Source organism: Ranitomeya variabilis, chromosome 6 (genome assembly GCF_051348905.1).
Source record: "Ranitomeya variabilis isolate aRanVar5 chromosome 6, aRanVar5.hap1, whole genome shotgun sequence".
NCBI classification, from domain to species: Eukaryota; Metazoa; Chordata; class Amphibia; order Anura; family Dendrobatidae; genus Ranitomeya; species Ranitomeya variabilis.
The window spans coordinates 328,114,128-328,136,625 of record NC_135237.1 but is presented as its reverse complement, the minus strand read 5'-3'; the positions used below and the strand labels follow the sequence as shown (position 1 = coordinate 328,136,625).

General features: G+C 42.8%; 1 long non-coding RNA gene across 1 annotated transcript in view; it reads left to right on the top strand.

Annotated features, from left to right (window-relative positions):
• The first annotated feature begins 2,626 nt into the window (after window positions 1–2,626).
• Window positions 2,627–22,498, top strand: part of LOC143781144 (uncharacterized) — a 51,248-nt gene continuing 31,376 nt past the window's right edge. The window contains exons 1-2 of the long non-coding RNA XR_013216588.1: window positions 2,627–2,688; window positions 2,789–2,943. This is a non-coding gene — a long non-coding RNA (uncharacterized LOC143781144). The remainder of the gene's footprint in view (window positions 2,689–2,788; window positions 2,944–22,498) is intronic.

The following is a 22,498-nucleotide window of genomic DNA, read 5'->3' as shown; positions in this document are numbered from 1 at the left end:
CATGAAAGGTTGGCGGCAATGAGACAGAATCTGGAAACCCTGAAGGAATCGCTATCTACTGCATAAGAGAAATATAAGAGATCTGCCGACAGGTTTCGGAAGCCTGCACCTATGTTCAAGGCAGTGGACTCTGTGTGGTTATCTACTAAAAACTTGAGATTGAACATTCCATCACAGAAACTCGGACAAAAGTTCATCGGCCCGTTCAAGATCTCTGGGATCGTGAGTTCCGTTGCCTGTCATCTGAAGTTGCCAAGAACCTTGAAGGTACACCCTGTGTTTCATGTCTCCCTGTTAAAACTGGTGTCTCCAAATACATTTCAGGGTCGGATTACACCTCCTCCCCAGCCTGTGTTAGTGGACGGACAAGAACAGTTTGTGGTAGAGAAGATTCTGGACTCCAGGATCCGCAGGAATCAACTGCAGTACCTCATCAAGTGGCAAGGATATCCGTCTGAGGAGAACTCTTGGGAGCCAGTGGGCAATATCTGTGCTCCTCAAGAAATTACTCTGTTCCATCAGAAATATCCTGACAAGCCTGGTCGTGGATCGTCCTGAGGCCGCTTCTGAGGTGGGAGTAATGTAAGGATTCTGGACTTTCCTGGTGCCTGTTCGCCCTGATCCAAGATGGAGTCTTGGATCTCGCCCTGTCATGGCACTTCCTGTCTGTCCTGATTATTTAAGTCTGGGTCATGTGTTCTAAGGTGCCTGAGTATATTGTGCTGCTGGCTCCTGAGCTTCTGCCAGTTTGCAGGTGAACTCCCTGCTTCTGCTCACTACTTGGTGGTCTGCCTTTCTTCATTCAGCTACCTCTCGCCTCTGGAACGTCTGCGATGAGCTGCACACCAGTGGAAGTGTCTTCTTTGTTTGCAAAACTTTTCCCAGTGTTGTGCCTCTTTGCACAACCACACCAGGTGAGCAAGGTTCAAGTTGTGCTTGTCTCATCCAGAAATATTTACTCATCTGCTACGCTTAGATAGCGCTCTCCCTCTTTTCCCCTTGTCCTCTCTTTCCCAGGACTGCATTCACACAATGCATCATCTGTGAATTATTGGACTCCTACTAACAAGTACTGGCACATGTGTGATCAAGTTTTGCTGGACTTCCTTATTTTAAGTACTGTGTGTATTCGCACTCTAACCTTATTGGACTTCCTTGTTTAAATATCTGTTCGCCTCTAAGTCTGCTGTGATTTACTTTATTGTGCTGAGGACCTTGTTACTACTGCAGGAATATCTGCATTATGCTCCATTTGCTATTTACTATATAGAGCTGAAGTCCTCTTTACAATTGCAGAAATATCTGTGTCAATTCTGTTGACATTTCTGTTTCAAGTAAAAACATTCTTTGCTGCAACTTTGTTCTCGGACTGGCTTTATCCCATGCTATTAGATTCCGTAGTACCCATATAATTATTACACTCACGCATACTTACTCAAAAAGAATGTAGGTGGATTGTGACCTTAGATACAATGGCACCTATGGGATTAAATGAGCAACTCAGCATCTCCTCCTTCTTATAAGTACCGTTCATCTCTGGATTAATGATCATGGTTTTAATATTTTATTTTAACTATGTTTTTGTTTCTTTTTTTTTGTTTAGTATATATTTTATCAAGGAACATTGTTCTAAATATCCCATTATGAATCTGATAGCGTGAATATCCTTTCGATCACCTCTAGCTGTTCAAAACAGCTGACATGTCCCCGGAAAGATGTGGGCTTACCACCGGAGCCCACATCAAAGGGGGGGACTTCGACATCGGCGTACTATTTTGTTCGATGTAGGAAAGGGGTTAAACTACTTAGTTATACACGTAAATGTTGCAAAGTGTGTGGCTTGTTCTTTTGCTTACTAGCTATCAAGAGACAGGGCTTTTGATTAATGACTATTGTTTCTGTGTTTTTCAGTCTTTCCCAGCATTAATATGGACTTTAGAGCCCGTGACGGCGCATGACTCTCGTAAATAGATGATGTGTTTAAGGACACCAGTGATTTAAGCATGCAAGGAAATAATAAGAGGCTGCAAGAAACAATTGTGAAATTTAAGTAACTTTAGAGAAAAATGACTCGAGTTTGGTGGAATCACGCATTTTTAGATAAATATCTTCAGAAGGGGTTAATCCCTAGGGGGTTAAGGGTGCAGGTATTTCCATTCCTCCCATTGGTGATACTAAATTTTGGGATAGGTGGGAGGAATGTGCCAATAAATGCTCAAGTGGGTTTATGACACTTCTTAAAGAGATGAACTCTAACTCACTCAAGGAAATGAAAATTGAAATATAAATTCTTCAACCAACCATCAAGAGTGAAATGTCAGGAGAAGCACTAAAGAAATCAAATAATGATATAGATGTGGAGGTGCAAAAATGGTCTGAGGAGATCCAGCAAACAAAGGCAAAAAATTCCAACAAAATATAAATGATAAACAGTCCAATAGGACACATAAATGCAGAAACCTGAATGAGCGATCACGTCCTTTTTATAGGAACGAATCATTCTCACGATCTCGTTCAACATCCATTTGATCCACCACATCTTTTGAAGATCATCATACTGGTAAAAAGGACTGCCCTGAAACAGAGAGTGAGGGAACTCAATCTAACAAGAAAATAAACACGAGACAAAATGCTAAGAAAGGGCTTATGGGTATACAGTCGGATACCAGGTCCCAAGGGGGGCTACAGGTAATTAATCTATCTGATCATGCCCTCTCTACAGTTCAATTGCATGTATTAAATAGAGGCCTAACATTTTCTTCAACTAATGCCTTTGATTATTTTGCAGCACTAAAAGACCTCCATCTTTTTTCACGCAAACTTATTTTAAAGAAACTGCAATTCATGGGTGAACACGGACAGGATGCCTTAAGTGGGGCTGAGAGAGAGGCTCTTAGGGCTCTTCTTTGGACTTGGTCGAGGAACAAACACCTACACGAGAAGGTGGGTTTCCTTCAACTCTTTTACCCAGATCAACAAGATTACCCTCTTGTCCCTTAGCCCTGCGGGGGAGATTATCACCAAGCTGGTAGCGGAAGATTTAAAAAAAAAACTGTCCACACGGCGCCAATTTGATAAATTAACGTTTAAAGAAAGAGAAGCTATTGGTCAATTACAATCCCTTAAGGATGTTGTCTTTAAGGCAGCGTACAAGGGGGGAACATTGTGATCTGGCAGCAACATATGAGCAGGAGGCATTTCGCAAATTAACCCCTTTCTGACATCAGACGTAATATTTCGTCCATGTGACTGGGGCCAATTTGACTAAGGACGGAATATTACGTCATCGCGATCACCCACACTCACGGCGGTGGGCGGGCGATCGCCGCTGGGTGTCAGCTGATTCTGACACCTATCGCCGGCAGAGCAGGGGAGAATGATAAGAGCCGTGTTCAGCATCCAGTGCCGGGGAACAGCACTTACTGTAAAGCTTCTTCTCTGGCGCTGATGCATGTCACCTAGATGACATCTATGTGTGTTATGCATATGCACGTGTGCGGGACATTTTGTGGCCCGTGCTGACATTTAAAACGGACATGTCAGCATGTTTTGCCCCACGGACACATGGTCTGTGGACACCCACTGACATGTGCACAGACCCATTCACTTGAATAGGCAAATAGCGCTCCTTTCCTCCCGAGTCTCTACGTATGGCTAAGTAGTATTGTACAGCCACATATGAGGAATTGCCACTTTCAGCGAAATTGTGGGACAAATTCTTGTGCAATTTTTACCAACTTCTTGTGTGAAAATGTAAAATCTTTGGCTAAATAAAATTTTGGTGGTAAAAATGTTGCTTTGTCTTCACTGCCCAATAGTATAAAATTCTGTGACACACCCATGGTGTCAATATGATCACTGCACCCCTAGATGAATTCATTGAGAGGTGTAGTTCCTAATATGGGATCACTTATGGGGGGTTCTGCTGTTCTGGCACGTCAGGGGTTCTGCCAATGTGATATGGCACCCTCAAACCATTCCAGCAAAATCTAAACTCCAATTTGGCGCCTCTTCTCTTCTGAGATGTTTTGTTCAGTCATTCTACAGTCTTCTGAATATGTGATAGTCATACTACAGTCTACTGGAAATGTGGTCAGACAATCCACAAGTAGCGTAAATGCTATGGTCAGTCAGTCCATAAGCTAGTGTAAACGTTTTGATCCGTCAATCCACAATCCACTATAAAAGTGGTCTGTCCGTCCACATTCTAGGGTAAATGTTGAGTTCATTCAGACCATAGTCTTCTGGTCTACTGGAAATGTGGTCAGAAATTTCATGATTGTCATGATTACGGGAGCTTAGTCTCCAGAAACGCCTTGAGATTCTTACCCATATGGTTCGTGCTAAAGTCTGTATCCTCCATGTTTAAAGTTTGTGAATAAAGAAAACTCTTTTTTATGGACTCGGTGAAGCTGGACATTCTTTTGTTTTTTGGACTTTATACGCTTGGACACAGCGGGTCCGTGCTCCCAAGGTTTGGTTCTTGCATCGCGGGTGAGCTGGTTTATATTCCTTCCCAGAAATTTCACACCTAGTATAAATGCTGTGGTCAGTCAGTCCTTAGACTAGTGTAAATGTTATAGTCAGTCAGTGCAAACTTTACTGGAACTGTGGTCAGGCACTCCAAATCTAGTAAATCTAGTGAAAATGATGCTGTCAGTACGTCTTTTAACAATTGCAAATGCTGTAGTCAGTCAGCACAAACTCTTCTGGCAATGTGGCCAGTCAGTCATCAAACTAATGTAAATGATTTGATCCATTCATCCACAGACTAAAGTAAAGGTTTTGATCAGTCTGTCCAAGGTCTACTGTAAATGTGGCCATTCAATCCACACTCTAGTATAAATGCTGCAGTGAGTCAGTCCACAGCCTTGTATAAAAGCTGGTGATTCAGTCCATAGCCTTCTGGTCTACTGGAAATGTGGTCAGGAATTCCACACATAGCATAAATAATGTGCTCGGTCAGTCCTTAGACTACTGTAAATGCTTGGATAAGTCAGCCCATGAACTAGTGTTAAACTTTTTGTCTGTCAGTCCACATTCTGCTGTAAAATTGGCCAGTTAGTCCACAGTCTAGTGTGAATAATGTCGCCAGTGGGTCTACCATCTAGTTTAACTGCTGTGGTGAATCTACAGTCTAGTGTAAATTCTGTGTTCAGTTGGATCACAGTCTAGTGTAAATGTTGTTGTTAGTCAATCCACAGTCTGAAGGAAATGCTGTGGTAAGTCGGTCAACTGTTTAGTGTAAATGTTGTTGTTAGGGTACCATCTCACAGCGGCACTTTGATCGCTATGACGGCACGATCCGTGACGTTCCAGTGATATACTTACGACCTCGCTGTGTCTGACACGCTACTGCGATCAGGGACCCCGCTGAGAATCGTACGTCGTAGCAGATTGTTTGAAACTTTCTTTCGTCGTCAAGTGTCCCGCTGTGGCAGCATGATCGCATCGTGTAACAAAGGTGTGCACGATATTCTCCACCTCCATGTGCTGATTCTACATCGCAAATACGTCATGAAATTATCGCTCCAGCGCCGTGCATTGCGAAGTGTGACTGCAGTCTATGACGCTGGAGCGATAATGGAGCAACGCTGGAGCGATCGTGCCGTCGTAGCGACCAAAGTGCCACTGTGAGATGGTACCCTTAGTCATTCCACAGTCTAGTGGAAATGGTGTGTTCATTTGCTTTACAGTCTAGTACACCGCTGATAAGAAGCCTATTCTATGAAACATATGAACATTTTCTTATTTTAGAAGACAGAGGATAAGGGGAAGAAATGTTCCTTACCTCTGTACCTGAAATATGGTTGTGTTATCCTATGAGTTGTGTATGGAAGACATACATGTGAAAAACAAAAACAGTATATTCTGATCTACCAGGAAGGTGTTACACATCTCGGCAGACCTAGAACTTATGCATATACCAATGATTATCAGAAATTAATAGGAATGTTAATTACCTGTTATGAGATCTACAGACTAGTGTAAAATTTTGGTCTCTAAGACCAAGGTGTACTGTAAATCTGGCCAGTCTGTCCACAGTCTAGTGTAATTGATGTGGTCAGTCAGTCCACAATCTAGTATAAATGCTGTGGTCAGTCGGTCCACAGTCTAGTGTAAATGTTATGGACATTCAGTCCATAGTCTTCTGGCCTAATAGAAATGTGACCAGGAATTCCACACCAAGAATAAATGCTGTGCTCCTTCAGTGCTTGAAACAGTCAGCCCATGGACTACTGTAAAACTTTTTGTCCATCAGTCCACATTCTGATGTAAAAGTGGCCAGTCAGTACACAGTCTAGTGCAAATTCTTTGTTCAGTTGGTTCACAGTCTAGCGTAAATGTGGTTGTTAGCCGATCCAAAGCCTAGAGGAAATGCTGTGGTCAGTTGGTCAACAGTCTAGAGTAAATGTTGTTAGTCTGTCCACAGTCTAGTGGAAAAGCTGTGGTCAGTAGCGCCACAGCCTAGCATAAATGATGAGATCAGTCTCTTGTAATCGAGAGATTGAATGTTACACCGCTGATAAGAAGCCTATTCTATGAAATAGAAGAACGTTTTCTTATTTTAGAAGACAGAGAATAAGGAGAAGAAATGTTCCTTACATCTCTACCTGAAATATGGTTGTGTTATACTAGGAGTTGTGTATAGAAGATATACATGTGAAAAACACAAACAATATGTTCCCATGTACCAGGAATGTATTATTACACCCCGGCCTAGAACTTATGCCTAAACCTAAAATTATCAGTAATTAATATGAATATTAATTACCTGTTAGGAGATTGTTCTATTTCTCTTCTTGAAATCCACAAGGAAAAATTTCACGTTCCACCATCTCATTGGGCGTCAGTCACCTGTAAATAGACAAATGTGTGATAATATGTTCCTGCTAAATGCTATACACGAAGAAAAATATAACACACTAGGGACAAAATTATTTATTTCCGGTATAAGGACTGTGGTCAGTTCATTGTGAATCCTGTGGTCAGTCTATTGATAGTTTTCTGCTTATGTTATGTTAAGTCATTCTACAGTATTCTATAAATGTTATAGTCAGACTACAGTCTACTGGAAATGTGGTCAGACAATGCACACCTAGCGTAAATGCTATGATCAGTCAGTCCATAAACTAGTGTAAAAGTTTTGGTCCCCCAGTCCACAGTCCACTGTAAAAGTGGTCTATTAGTCCACATTCTAGTGTAAATGTTGTGTTCATTCAGTCCATAGTCTTCTGGTCTACTGGAAATGTGTTCAGAAATTCCACACCTAGCATAAATGCTGTGGTCACTCAGTCTTTAGACTAGTGTAAATGTTATATCCAGGCAGTGCAAACTTTACTGGAAATGTGGTCAGGCAGTCGAAATCTAGTGAAAATGACAAGGTCAGTAAGGCCTTAAAAAAGTGCAAATGCTTTGATCAGTCAGTATTCAAACTAATGTAAATGCTGTGATCATTCATCCAAAGACTAGATTAAAAGTTTTGATCCGTCAGTCCAAGGTCTACTGTAGATGTGGCCAGTCAGTTCACAGAATAGTATAAAGACTATGGTCAGTCAGTCCACAGTCTAGTGTAAATTAAATGCTCATTCAGAGCATAGTGTCACGATCTCCATTCTGTTCCTGTCTTCTATGTTACTTTGTGTAGAAGCTGTCAGTCTGTTTTGGTTGTGCTGGTCTGTGCTGCAATCATCTGTGTTAACTTTCCTAGATTTGTCCTCTACTTAAGCATGCTAGCTCCTCCATCCAGTGGCAATTTCCAAGAGTTAAACAATGAAAAATTCTTATCGGCTTCCACTTAATCCCGATCAATATAATCAGCTTTCCGGGGCTAAATGGTTTTCCAAACTGGATCTCAGCGGGGCATATAATCTGATACGGATTCGTGAGGCTGATGAGCGGAAGACAGTATTTTTACCATCTGAAAGTGTCTTTGAAAATCTCGTTATGCCTTTTGGTCTAACGAATGCAGCTGCGGTTTTTCAAAATTTTATGAATTATATTTTCTCTGATTATATTGGCAAATCTATTGTGGTTTATTTAGATGATATTCTAATTTTCTCACCTAACATGGATTCACATTATAAACATGTCCGTTTGGTTCTGCAAAGGTTGAGAGATAATTGTTTGTTTGGGCAGATACCCTGTCTCGTGGTCTTGATTCTGTGTCTCCTCCAGAACCTCCTTCCTCCATTCTTCCTCAGGGTATTGTTGTGGTCATGGTTTCCACTGATCTGGAACCTGGAATCCGTACTGCTCAGTACTTGGCTCCTTTCAATACCCCTGAATGCAAGCTGTTTGTCCCTGTGTATCTCAGATTATGCCTTCTGCAAGGATTCCATGATTGTGTATTGAGTGTTCATCCAGGGGTCACTGCAACCCCGAAGGCAGTTGCTAGAGACTGTTTTGGTGGTCCACCATGCATAAGGATATTAGAGATTTTGTGTCAGCTTGTGAAACTTATGCACGTGCCAAAGTACAGCATTGCCGGCCAGCCGGGGAATTGGTTCCTTTGCCAATTCCAGAAAGACCATGGAATCATTTGTCCATGGATTTCATTTCAGATTTACCGCTGTCTGGGGGGATGACTACTATTTGGGTGGCAGAAGATCGCTTCAGCAAAGAAGCTCACTTCATCCCATTACCTGGGTTATCCAATGCTGAATCTCTCTCAAAACTGTTTATTATTGATGTGGCACAATTGCATAGGATTCTGTTACATATTGTATTGGATAGGGGTGTACAATTCAACTCTAGATTTTGGAGGTCTTTCTGCAGAAAAATGGGGATTGATTTGTCCTTTTCCTCTGCTTATCACCCTGAAACTAACGGTCAGACAGAGAGGACAAATCAGTCTTTGAAGCCAATTTTAAGGTATTTTTTCGTTGATCAGCAGGAGAAATGGTCATCATTTCTTCCTCTGGCTGAGTTTTCTTTTAACAGTCGGGTTAATCAGTCCATGGGGACCTCGCCGTTTTTCTATAATTACAGGATTCATCCTCATTTTGGTGAGTTCTCCAGGATAAGTTCCGGGTGTCCTGGGGTGGATGTCACCATTCAAGAGCTGGGGGATGTCTGGAGGAAGGTTAAAAAGAACATTGGGGTGGTTCAGTATTGGCAGCAGTGGAAGGCCAATACGAGGAGCTCATCAGGGGCCACCTTCAAAGTGGGAGTTAATGTATGGTTATCCTCTAAGAATATTACATTGAAGATGCCCTCGCTGAAGTTGGGTCCTAGATTCATTGGTCCGTATGAAATTCTGGAGGTGGTCAATCCAGTTGCCTTCCGCTTAAAACTCCCTCGGTCTTTCCGTATTCCTAATGTGTTCCACAAGTCATTGTTGAAGGAGTTTATTCCCCCTGCTCTGTCTTCCTCACTACTTTCCTTGATTAGTCCTCTACTTAAGCATGCTGGCTCCTCCATCCAGTGTCAATCGTACACTTGCTGTTGACTGTGTAAGACTGATCCATGCTGAGTCTGTGCTGCAATCATCTGTGTTCACTTTCCTTGAGTAGTCCTCTACTTAAGCCTGCTGGCTCCTCCATCCAGTGTCAATTGTACACTTGCTGCTGCCTGTATAAGACTGACCTCTCTGTGATCTGTGCCTGACCCAGCCTGACTTTATTCCCTTCCTAAACTTAGACTCTTTGCTTGTGACCTGACTTCTCTTGTGCCTGCTCCTTGTAAACTGTCTTGTCTTTCTGGTTTTTCTGAACTCAGCTAGTAAATTGGATTTAGTCTCTGATTTCTCTTTGCTGTACTGCGCCATTTCCTGGACCTGACCTCAGATTGTTTGACCTCCTTTTACTTATTCAGTAAGTGGTGTATATTATTTCTTACTGTTATTGTAGTCTTTCTCTCCACTTCTGGGGCTAACATTTACTATAGTGACTCGCATCACACATAGTGTTTTGTGTTGTGATTTTGCTTTTTGCTCCCTCTAGTGGTCATTAGTGATTTGACTCTGGAGCGTCTGTCTTTTCCTATATCCTCACCTGGGCCGTTAGTTCAGGGGCGTTGCTATATAGGCTCCCTGGACCTTCAGTTCAATGCCTGGCATCGTTGAAATCAGAGCTAATCTGTTGTGCTCTTGTCCTCTGATCCTGGTTCCTGTTTTTCAAGCTAAGTCTGCTTCTTTGTTTTTTGCTTTTGTTTTGTTTGGTATTTTTGTCCAGCTTGTTCCTATCTGTATCCTGACCTTTGCTGGAAGCTCTAGGGGGCTGGTGTTCTCCCCCCGGACCGTTAGACGGTTCGGGGGTTCTTGAATCTCCAGCGTGGATTTTTATAGGGTTTTTGTTGACCAGATAAGTTATCTTGCTATATTCTGCTATTAGTAAGCTGGCCTCTCTTTGCTGAAACCTGGTTCATTTCTGTGTTTGTCATTTCCTCTTACCTCACCGTTATTATTTGTGGGGGGGCTTGTATCTTGCTTTGGGGTCCCTTTCTCTGGAGGCAAGAGAGGTCTTTGTTTTCTTCTCCTAGGGGTAGTTAGATTCTCCGGCTGGCGCGAGTCATCTAGCGATCACCGTAGGCATGATCCCCGGCTACTTCTAGTGTTGGCGTTAGGAGTAGCTATTTGGTCAACCCAGTTACCACAGCCCTATGAGCTGGATTTTTGTATCTTGCAGACTTACACATTCCTCTGAGACCCTGTCCACTGGGGTCATAACAGTATGCCAGGCCAGTATTAAATGTTTAATGCATTGCAGAAGTGGGATTATAAGAAAGAAAATTTTGAGGTTTTTTTTTCCCTCTCTCATTTTTTTTTTCTTTTCCCCTTTACCTCAGAGTGGCTTAAGCTTGCTGCAGACATGAATGTCCAGACCTTGATTACAAGTGTGGACCAGCTTGCCGCTCGTGTGCAGGGTATACAAGATTATGTTACCAGAAATCCTAGGTCTGAACCCAAGATTCCGATTCCTGAACTGTTTTCAGGAGACCGATTTAAGTTTAGGAATTTCAGGAATAATTGTAAATTATTTTTGTCCCTGAAACCTTGTTCGTCTGGAGACTCTGCTCAACAAGTAAAAATTGTTATTTCATTCTTACGGGGTGACCCTCAGGATTGGGCTTTTTCGTTGGCGCCAGGAGATCCGGCATTGGCTGATATTGATGCGTTTTTTCTGGCGCTCGGTTTACTTTATGAGGAACCCAATCTTGAGATTCAGGCAGAGAAAGCCTTGCTGGCTATGTCTCAGGGCCAGGACGAGGCTGAGGTGTATTGCCAAAAATTTCGGAAATGGTCCGTGCTGACATATTGGAACGAGTGTGCACTGGCCGCTAATTTTAGAAATGGCCTTTCTGAGGCCATTAAGAATGTTATGGTGGGTTTTCCTATTCCCACAGGTCTGAATGATACCATGTCCCTGGCTATTCAAATTGACCGGCGGTTGCGGGAGCGCAAAACCGCAAATTCCCTCATGTTGTTGTCTGAACAGACACCTGATGTGATGCAATGTGATAGAAAAACCGCAAATTCCCTCATGGTGTTGTCTGAACGGACACCTGATTTGATGCAATGTGATAGAATCCTGACTAGAAATGAGAGGAAAATTCATAGACGCCGGAATGGCTTGTGCTACTACTGTGGTGATTCTACACATGTTATCTCAGCATGCTCTAAACGTATATCTAAGGTTGTTAGTCCTGTCACCGTTGGTAATTTGCATCCTAAGTTTATTCTGTCTGTAACTTTGATTTGCTCACTGTCATCTTATCCTGTCATGGCGTTTGTAGATTCAGGTGCTGCCCTGAGTCTTATGGATCTCTCATTTGCTAAGCGCTGTGGTTTTATTCTTGAACCATTAGAAAATCCTATCCCTCTTAGGGGTATTGATGCTACGCCATTGGCAGAAAATAAGCCGCAGTATTGGACACAGGTTACCATGTGCATGACTCCTGAACACCGCGAGGTGATACGTTTTCTCGTTCCACATAAAATGCATGATTTGGTTGTATTGGGACTCGCATGTGGAGCAGGTCAGGATGGTCTTTAAAATTTTGCGTGAAAATTCTTTGTTTGTCAAGGGCTCAAAGTGTCTTTTTGGTGTACAGAAGGTTCCCTTTTTGGGGTTCATTTTTTCCCCTTCTGCTGTGGAGATGGACCCAGTCAAGGTCCGAGCTATTCTTGATTGGACTCAGCCCTCGTCAGTTAAGAGTCTTCAGAAGTTCTTGGGTTTCGCTAACTTCTACCGTCGTTTTATCGCTAACTTTTCTAGCATTGTGAAACCTTTGACGGATATGACCAAGAAGGGCTCCGATGTGGTTAATTGGGCTCCTGCTGCCGTGGAGGCTTTCCAGGAGTTGAAACGTCGGTTTACTTCGGCGCCTGTTTTGTGCCAGCCTGATGTCTCATTTCCCTTTCAAGTTGAGGTGGATGCTTCAGAGATTGGAGCAGGGGCCGTTTTGTCGCAGAGAGGCCCTGGTTGCTCTGTTATGAGACCTTGCGCCTTTTTCTCTAGGAAGTTTTCGCCTGCGGAGCGAAATTATGATGTGGGCAATCGGGAGTTGTTGGCCATGAAATGGGCATTTGAGGAGTGGCGTCATTGGCTCGAGGGTGCTAAGCATCGTGTGGTGTTCTTGACTGATCACAAAAATCTGATGTATCTCGAGTCTGCTAAACGCCTGAATCCTAGACAGGCCCGCTGGTCATTGTTTTTCTCCCGATTTGACTTTGTTGTCTCGTATTTACCAGGTTCAAAGAATGTGAAGGCCGATGCTCTTTCCAGGAGCTTTGTGCCTGATGCTCCTGGAGTCGCTGAACCTGTTGGTATTCTTAAGGATGGTATTATCTTGTCAGCTATTTCTCCAGATCTGCGACGTGTGTTGCAGAGATTTCAGGCTGATAGGCCTGATTCTTGTCCACCTGACAGACTGTTTGTGCCTGATAAGTGGACCAGCAGAGTCATTTCCGAGGTTCATTCCTCGGTGTTGGCAGGTCACCCAGGAATTTTTGGCACCAGAGATCTGGTGGCCAGATCCTTTTGGTGGCCTTCCTTGTCTAGGGATGTACGGTCATTTGTACAGTCCTGTGGGACTTGTGCTCGAGCTAAGCCTTGCTGTTCTCGTGCCAGCGGGTTGCTCTTGCCCTTGCCTGTCCCTAAGAGACCTTGGACACATATCTCCATGGATTTCATTTCTGATCTTCCGGTGTCTCAGAGCATGTCTGTTATCTGGGTGATATGTGATCGCTTCTCCAAGATGGTCCATTTGGTTCCTTTGCCTAAGCTGCCTTCCTCTTCCGATCTGGTTCCTGTGTTTTTCCAGAACGTGGTTCGTTTGCACGGCATCCCTGAGAATATTGTGTCAGACAGAGGATCCCAGTTCGTTTCCAGATTCTGGCGATCCTTTTGTAGTAGGATGGGCATTGACTTGTCGTTTTCGTCTGCTTTCCATCCTCAAACTAATGGACAGACGGAGCGAACTAATCAGACTTTGGAGGCTTATTTGAGGTGTTTTGTCTCTGCTGATCAGGATGATTGGGTGACCTTCTTGCCGTTAGCTGAGTTTGCCCTTAATAATCGGGCTAGTTCCGCCACCTTGGTTTCGCCGTTTTTCTGCAACTCTGGTTTCCACCCTCGTTTTTCTTCGGGTCATGTGGAACCTTCTGACTGCCCTGGAGTGGATTCTGTGGTGGATAGGTTGCAGCGGATCTGGAATCTTGTGGTGGACAACTTGAAGTTGTCACAGGAGAGGGCTCAGCGCTTTGCCAACCGCCGCCGCGGTGTGGGTCCCCGACTGCGTGTTGGGGATTTGGTGTGGCTTTCTTCCCGCTTTGTTCCTATGAAGGTTTCCTCTCCCAAGTTTAAACCTCGTTTTATTGGTCCTTACAAGATATTGGAAATTCTTAATCCTGTATCCTTTCGCCTGGATCTTCCTGTGTCGTTTGCCATCCACAACGTGTTTCATAGGTCCTTGTTGCGGCGGTACGTTGTGCCTGTGGTTCCTTCTGCTGAGCCTCCTGCTCCGGTGTTGGTTGAGGGCGAGTTGGAGTACGTGGTGGAGAAGATCTTGGATTCTCGTCTCTCCAGGCGGAGGCTTCAGTACCTGGTCAAGTGGAAGGGCTATGGTCAGGGAGATAATTCCTGGGTGGTCGCCTCTGATGTTCATGCGGCCGATTTAGTTCGTGCCTTTCACGCCGCTCATCCTGATCGCCCTGGTGGTCGTGGTGAGGGTTCGGTGACCCCTCACTAAGGGGGGGGTACTGTTGTGATTTTGCTTTTTGCTCCCTCTAGTGGTCATTAGTGATTTGACTCTGGAGCGTCTGTCTTTTCCTATATCCTCACCTGGGCCGTTAGTTCAGGGGCGTTGCTATATAGGCTCCCTGGACCTTCAGTTCAATGCCTGGCATCGTTGAAATCAGAGCTAATCTGTTGTGCTCTTGTCCTCTGATCCTGGTTCCTGTTTTTCAAGCTAAGTCTGCTTCTTTGCTTTTTGCTTTTGTTTTGTTTGGTATTTTTGTCCAGCTTGTTCCTATCTGTATCCTGACCTTTGCTGGAAGCTCTAGGGGGCTGGTGTTCTCCCCCCGGACCGTTAGACGGTTCGGGGGTTCTTGAATCTCCAGCGTGGATTTTTATAGGGTTTTTGTTGACCAGATAAGTTATCTTGCTATATTCTGCTATTAGTAAGCTGGCCTCTCTTTGCTGAAACCTGGTTCATTTCTGTGTTTGTCATTTCCTCTTACCTCACCGTTATTATTTGTGGGGGGCTTGTATCTTGCTTTGGGGTCCCTTTCTCTGGAGGCAAGAGAGGTCTTTGTTTTCTTCTCCTAGGGGTAGTTAGATTCTCCGGCTGGCGCGAGTCATCTAGCGATCACCGTAGGCATGATCCCCGGCTACTTCTAGTGTTGGCGTTAGGAGTAGCTATTTGGTCAACCCAGTTACCACAGCCCTATGAGCTGGATTTTTGTATCTTGCAGACTTACACGTTCCTCTGAGACCCTGTCCACTGGGGTCATAACAGTTTTGGTCTACTGCAAATGTGGTCAGGAATTTCACACCTAGCTAAATACTATGGCAAATCAGTCCATAAACTAGCGTAAAACATTTGGTCCACCAGTCCACAGTAAAAGTGGTCTGTCAGTCCACAGTCTAATGTAAATGTTATGGCCATTCATTCCACAGTCTTTTAGTCTACTGGAAATGTAGTCATGAATTCCACACCTAGCATAATTGCTGTGCTCAATCAGTCCTTAGACTACTGTAAATGATTGGATCAGTTAGCCCATGGACTAGTGTAAAACTTTTTGTCCGTCAGTCCACAGTCTGATGTAAATGTGGCCAGTCAGTCCACAGTCAGGTGTAAACGATGTCGTCATTGGGTCTACTATCTAGTTTAAATGCTGTGGTCCATCAGTCCACAGTCTAGTGTAAATTCTTTGTTCAGTTAGTTCACAGTCTGGTGAAAATGTTGTTGTTAGCTGATCCAAAGCCTAGAGGAAATGCTGTGGTCAGTCAGTCAACAGTCTAGAGTAAATGTTGTTAGTCTGTCCACAGTCTAGTGGAAAAGCTGTGGTCAGTAGCTCCACAGCCTAGCGTAAATGATGAGATCAGTCTCTTGTAATCGAGGCATTGAATGTTACACCGCTGATAAGAAGTCTATTCTATGAAACATAAGAACGTTTTCTTATTTTAGAAGACAGAGAATAAGGAGAAGAAATGTTCCTTACATCTCTACCTGAAATATGGTTGTGTTATACTAGGAGTTGTGTATAGAAGATATACATGTGAAAAATACAAACAATATATTCCCATGTACCAGGAAGGTGTTATTACACCCCGGCAGGCCTAGAACTTATGTCTAAACCTACAATTATCAGTAATTAAAATGAATATTAATTACCTGTTAGGAGATTTTTCTAATTCTCTTCTTGACATCCACAAGGAAAAATTTCACGTTCCACCATCTCACTGGGCGTCAGTCACCTGTAAATAGTCAAAGGTGTGATAATATGTTCCTGCTACATGCTATACACAAAGAAAAATATAACACACTAGGGACAAAATTACTTATTTCAGGTATAAGGACTGTGGTCAGTTTATTCTGAATCCTGTAGTCAGTCATTTGTTAGTTTACGGTATATATTATGTTCAGTCATTCTACATTATTCTATAAATGTTATAGTCAGACTACAGTATACTAGAAATGTGGTCAGAAAATGCACACCTAGTGTAAATGCTATGATCAGCCAGTCTATAAACTAGTGTAAAAGTTTTGGTCCGCCAGTCCACAGTCCACTGTAAAAGTGGTCTATTAGTCCACATTCTAGTGTGAATGTTGTGTTCATTCAGTCCATAGTCTTCTGGTCTACTGTAAATGTGTTCAGAAATTCCACACCTAGCATAAATGCTGTGGTCACTCAGTCTTTAGACTAGTGTAAATGTTATATCCAGGCAGTGCAAACTTTACTGGAAATGTGGTCAGACAGTCGAAATCTAGTGAAAATGACAAGGTCAGTAAGGCCTTAAACAAGTGCAAATGCTTTGATCAGTCAGTATTCAAACTAATGTAAATGCTGTGATCATTCATCCAAAGACTAGATTAAAAGTTTTGATCCGTCAGTCCAAGGTCTACTGTAGATGTGGCCAGTCAGTCCACAGAATAGTATAAAGACTATGGTCAGTCAGTCCACAGTCTAGTGTAAATGAAATGCTCATTCAGAGCATAGTGTCACGATCTCCATTCTATTCCTGTCTTCTATGTTACTTTGTGTAGAAGCTGTCAGTCTGTTTTGGTTGTGCTGGTCTGTGCTGCAATCATCTGTGTTAACTTTCCTAGATTAGTCCTCTACTTAAGCATGCTAGCTCCTCCATCCAGTGGCAATTTCTGAGAATTAAACAATTAAAAATTCTTATCGGCTTCCACTAATTCCCGATCAATATAATCAGCTTTCCGGGGCTAAATGGTTTTCCAAACTGGATCTCAGCGTGGCATATAATCTGATACGGGTTCGTGAGGGTGATGAGTGGAAGACAGTATTTTTACCATCTGAAAGTGTCTTTGAAAATCTCGTTATGCCTTTTGGTCTAACGAATGCAGCTGCGGTTTTTCAAAATTTTATGAATGATATTTTCTCTGATTATATTGGCAAATCTATTGTGGTTTATTTAGATGATATTCTAATTTTCTCACCTAACATGGATTCACATTATAAACATGTCCGTTTGGTTCTGCAAAGGTTGAGAGATAATTGTTTGTTTGGGCAGATACCCTGTCTCGTAGTCTTGATTCTGTGTCTCCTCCAGAACCTCCTTCCTCCATTCTTCCTCAGGGTATTGTTGTGGTGATGGTTTCCTCTGATCTGGAACCTGGAATCCGTACTGCTCAGTACTTGGCTCCTTCCAATACCCCTGAATGCAAGCTGTTTGTCCCTGTGTATCTCAGATTATGCCTTTTGCAAGGAATCCATGATTGTGTATTGAATGTTAATCCAGGGGTCACTGCAACCCCGAAGGCAGTTGCTAGAGACTGTTTTGGTGGTCCACCATGCATAAGGATATTAGAGATTTTGTGTCAGCTTGTGAAACTTATGCACGTGCCAAAGTACAGCATTGCCGGCCAGCCGGGGAATTGGTTCCTTTGCCAATTCCAGAAAGACCATGGAATCATTTGTCCATGGATTTCATTTCAGATTTACCGCTGTCTGGGGGGATGACTACTATTTGGGTGGCAGTCGATCGCTTCAGCAAACAAGCTCACTTCATCCCATTATCTGGGTTATCCAATGCTGAATCTCTCTCCAAACTGTTTATTATTCATGTGGTACAATTGCATAGGATTCTGTTAAATATTGTATTGGATAGGGGTGTACAATTCAACTCTAGATTTTGGAGAGCTTTCTGCAGAAAAATGAGGATTGATTTGTCCTTTTCCTCGGCTTACCACCCTGAAACTAACGGTCAGACAGAGAGGACAAATCAGTCTTTGAAGCCAATTTTAAGATATGTTGTCGCTGATCAGCAGGAGAAATGGTCATCATTTCTTCCTCTGGCTGAGTTTTCTTTTAACAGTCGGGTTAATCAGTCCATGGGGACCTCGCCGTTTTTATATAATTACAGGTTTCATCCTCATTTTGGTGAGTTCTCCAGGATAAGTTCCGGGTGTCCTGGGGTGGATGTCACCATTCAAAAGCTGGGGGATGTCTGGAGAAAGGTTAAAAAGAACATTGGGGTGGTTCAGTATTGGCAGCAGCGGAAGACCAATACGAGGCGCTCATCAGGGGCCACCTTCAAAGTGGGAGTTAATGTATGTTTATCCTCTAAGAATATTACATTGAAGATGCCCTCGCTGAAGTTGGGTCCTAGATTCATTGGTCCGTATGAAATTCTGGAGGTGGTCAATCCAGTTGCCTTCCGCTTAGAACTCCCTCGGTCTTTCCGTATTCCTAATGTGTTCCACAAGTCATTGTTGAAGGAGTTTATTCTCCCTGCTCTGTCTTCCTCACTACTTTCCTTGATTAGTCCTCTACTTAAGCATGCTGGCTCCTCCATCCAGTGTCAATCGTATACTTGCTGTTGACTGTGTAAGACTGATCCATGCTGAGTCTGTGCTGCAATCATCTGTGTTCACTTTCCTTGAGTAGTCCTCTACTTAAGCCTGCTGGCTTCTCCATCCAGTGTCAATTGTACACTTGCTGCTGCCTGTATAAGACTGATCTCTCTGTGATCTCTGCCTGACCCAGCCTGACTTTATTCCCTTCCCGAACTTAGACTCTTTGCTTGTGACCTGACTTCTCTTGTGCCTGCTCCCTGTAAACTGTCTTGTCTTTCTGGTTTTTCTGAACTCAGCTAGTAAATTGGATTTAGTCTCTGATTTCTCTTTGCTGTACTGCGCCATTTCCTGGACCTGACCTCGGATTGTTTGACCTCCTTTTACTTATTCAGTAAGTGGTGTATATTATTTCTTACTGTTATTGTAGTCTTTCTCTCCACTTCTGGGGCTAACATTTACTATAGTGACTCGCATCACACATAGTGTTTTGGTCTACTGCAAATGTGGTCAGGAATTTCACACCTAGCTAAATGCTATGGCAAATCAGTCCATAAACTAGCGTAAAACATTTGGTCCACCAGTCCACAGTCCACTGTAAAAGTGGTCTGTCAGTCCAGAGTCTAATGTAAATGTTATGGCCATTCAGTCCATAGTCTTTTAGTCTACTGGAAATGTAGTCATGAATTCCACACCTGGCATAATTGCTGTGCTCAATCAGTCCTTAGACTACTGTAAATGATTGGATCAGTTAGCCCATGGACTAGGGTAAAACTTTTTGTCCGTCAGTCCACAGTCTGATGTAAATGTGGCCAGTCAGTCCACAGTCAGGTGTAAACGATGTCGTCATTGGGTCTACTATCTAGTTTAAATGCTGTGGTCCATCAGTCCACAGTCTAGTGTAAATTCATTGTTCAGTTAGTTCACAGTCTGGTGTAAATGTTGTTGTTAGCTGATCCAAAGCCTAGAGGAAATGCTTTGGTCAGTCGGTTAACAGTCTAGAGTAAATGTTGTTAGTCTGTCCACAGTCTAGTGGAAAAGCTGTGGTCAGTAGCTCCACAGCCTAGCGTAAATGATGAGATCAGTCTCTTGTAATCGTGGCATTGAATGTTACACCGCTGATAAGAAGCCTATTCTATGAAACATAAGAACGTTTTCTTATTTTAGAAGACAGAGAATAAGGAGAAGAAATGTTCCTTACATCTCTACCTGAAATATGGTTGTGTTATACTAGGAGTTGTGTATAGAAGATATACATGTGAAAAACACAAACAATATATTCCCATGTACCAGGAAGGTGTTATTACACCCCGGCAGGCCTAGAACTTATGTCTAAACCTACAATTATCAGTAATTAATATGAATATTAATTACCTGTTAGGAGATTTTTCTAATTCTCTTCTTGAAATCCACAAGGAAAAATTTCACGTTCCACCATCTCACTGGGCGTCAGTCACCTGTAAATAGTCAAAGGTGTGATAATATGTTCCTGCTACATGCTATACACAAAGAAAAATATAACACACTAGGGACAAAATGACTTATTTCAGGTATAAGACTGTGCTCAGTTTATTCTGAATCCTGTAGTCAGTCATTTGTTAGTTTACGGTATATATTATGTTCAGTCATTCTACATTATTCTATAAATGTTATAGTCATACTACAGTATACTAGAAATGTGGTCAGAAAATGCACACCTAGCGTAAATGCTATGATCAGCCAGTCCATAAACTAGTGTAAAAGTTTTGGTTCCCCAGTCCACTGTAAGAGTGGTCTATTAGTCCACATTCTAGTGTAAATGTTGTGTTCATTCAGTCCATAGTCTTCTGGTCTACTGGAAATGTGTTCAGAAATTCCACACCTAGCATAAATGCTGTGGTCACTCAGTCTTTAGACTAGTGTAAATGTTATATCCAGGCAGTGCAAACTTTACTGGAAATGTGGTCAGGCAGTCGAAATCTAGTGAAAATGACAAGGTCAGTAAGGCCTTAAACAAGTGCAAATGCTTTGATCAGTCAGTATTCAAACTAATGTAAATGCTGTGATCATTCATCCAAAGACTAGATTAAAAGTTTTGATCCGTCAGTCCAAGGTCTACTGTAGATGTGGCCAGTCAGTCCACAGAATAGTATAAAGACTATGGTCAGTCAGTCCACAGTCTAGTGTAAATGAAATGCTCATTCAGAGCATAGTGTCACGATCTCCATTCTGTTCCTGTCTGCTATGTTACTTTGTGTAGAAGCTGTCAGTCTGTTTTGGTTGTGCTGGTCTGTGCTGCAATCATCTGTGTTACCTTTCCTAGATTAGTCCTCTACTTAAGCATGCTAGCTCCTCCATCCAGTGGCAATTTCCGAGAATTAAACAATTAAAAATTCTTATCGGCTTCCACTTATTCCCGATCAATATAATCAGCTTTCCGGGGCTAAATGGTTTTCCAAACTGGATCTCAGCGGGGCATATAATCTGATACGGGTTCGTGAGGGTGATGAGTGGAAGACAGTATTTTTACCATCTGAAAGTGTCTTTGAAAATCTCGTTATGCCTTTTGGTCTAACGAATGCAGCTGCGGTTTTTCAAAATTTTATGAATGATATTTTCTCTGATTATATTGGCAAATCTATTGTGGTTTATTTAGATGATATTCTAATTTTCTCACCTAACATGGATTCACATAATAAACATGTCCGTTTGGTTCTGCAAAGGTTGAGAGATAATTGTTTGTTTGGGCAGATACCCTGTCTCGTAGTCTTGATTCTGTGTCTCCTCCAGAACCTCCTTCCTCCATTCTTCCTCAGGGTATTGTTGTGGTGATGGTTTCCTCTGATCTGGAACCTGGAATCCGTACTGCTCAGTACTTGGCTCCTTCCAATACCCCTGAATGCAAGCTGTTTGTCCCTGTGTATCTCAGATTATGCCTTTTGCAAGGAATCCATGATTGTGTATTGAATGTTCATCCAGGGGTCACTGCAACCCCGAAGGCAGTTGCTAGAGACTGTTTTGGTGGTCCACCATGCATAAGGATATTAGAGATTTTGTGTCAGCTTGTGAAACTTATGCACGTGCCAAAGTACAGCATTGCCGGCCAGCCGGGGAATTGGTTCCTTTGCCAATTCCAGAAAGACCATGGAATCATTTGTCCATGGATTTCATTTCAGATTTACCGCTGTCTGGGGGGGATGACTACTATTTGGGTGGCAGTCGATCGCTTCAGCAAACAAGCTCACTTCATCCCATTATCTGGGTTATCCAATGCTGAATCTCTCTCCAAACTGTTTATTATTCATGTGGTACAATTGCATAGGATTCTGTTAAATATTGTATTGGATAGGGGTGTACAATTCAACTCTAGATTTTGGAGAGCTTTCTGCAGAAAAATGAGGATTGATTTGTCCTTTTCCTCGGCTTACCACCCTGAAACTAACGGTCAGACAGAGAGGACAAATCAGTCTTTGAAGCCAATTTTAAGATATGTTGTCGCTGATCAGCAGGAGAAATGGTCATCATTTCTTCCTCTGGCTGAGTTTTCTTTTAACAGTCGGGTTAATCAGTCCATGGGGACCTCGCCGTTTTTATATAATTACAGGTTTCATCCTCATTTTGGTGAGTTCTCCAGGATAAATTTTGGGTGTCCTGGGGTGGATGTCACCATTCAAGAGCTGGGGGATGTCTGGAGAAAGGTTAAAAAGAACATTGGGGTGGTTCAGTATTGGCAGCAGCGGAAGACCAATACGAGGCGCTCATCAGGGGCCACCTTCAAAGTGGGAGTTAATGTATGGTTATCCTCTAAGAATATTACATTGAAGATGCCCTCGCTGAAGTTGGGTCCTAGATTCATTGGTCCATATGAAATTCTGGAGGTGGTCAATCCAGTTGCCTTCCGCTTAGAACTCCCTCGGTCTTTCCGTATTCCTAATGTGTTCCACAAGTCATTGTTGAAGGAGTTTATTCTCCCTGCTCTGTCTTCCTCACTACTTTCCTTGATTAGTCCTCTACTTAAGCATGCTGGCTCCTC